Consider the following 284-nt stretch of genomic DNA (forward strand, 5'->3'; position numbering starts at 1 on the left):
AAAGTTGGAGTAAATCATGTAACGGCCCCTCTGAACAGAACGGTAACGGATGCGTGGGCAGACTGCCCCGTGTTTTCATGCCCCTGCCATCTGCTCTCCGTTTCCTCGGGGGCTCCCCACCTGCCACTCCCCCCCCAGCCGGCCACCCCAGAGCAGGGCAGGAGCACAGCACCCAGGGGCGCAGGCTGCCAGAGGGATGCAGGGAGAGGAGACCATCTCCCAGGCTCCTTCATAGAACTGAAAAAGTCGGTGGTGCCGTGGCTGCCCAGCCTTCATGCCAGGGT

The sequence above is a fragment of the Pterocles gutturalis genome, unplaced genomic scaffold, assembly GCF_000699245.1.
Source record: "Pterocles gutturalis isolate BGI_N339 unplaced genomic scaffold, ASM69924v1 scaffold26819, whole genome shotgun sequence".
NCBI classification, from domain to species: domain Eukaryota; kingdom Metazoa; phylum Chordata; class Aves; order Pterocliformes; family Pteroclidae; genus Pterocles; species Pterocles gutturalis.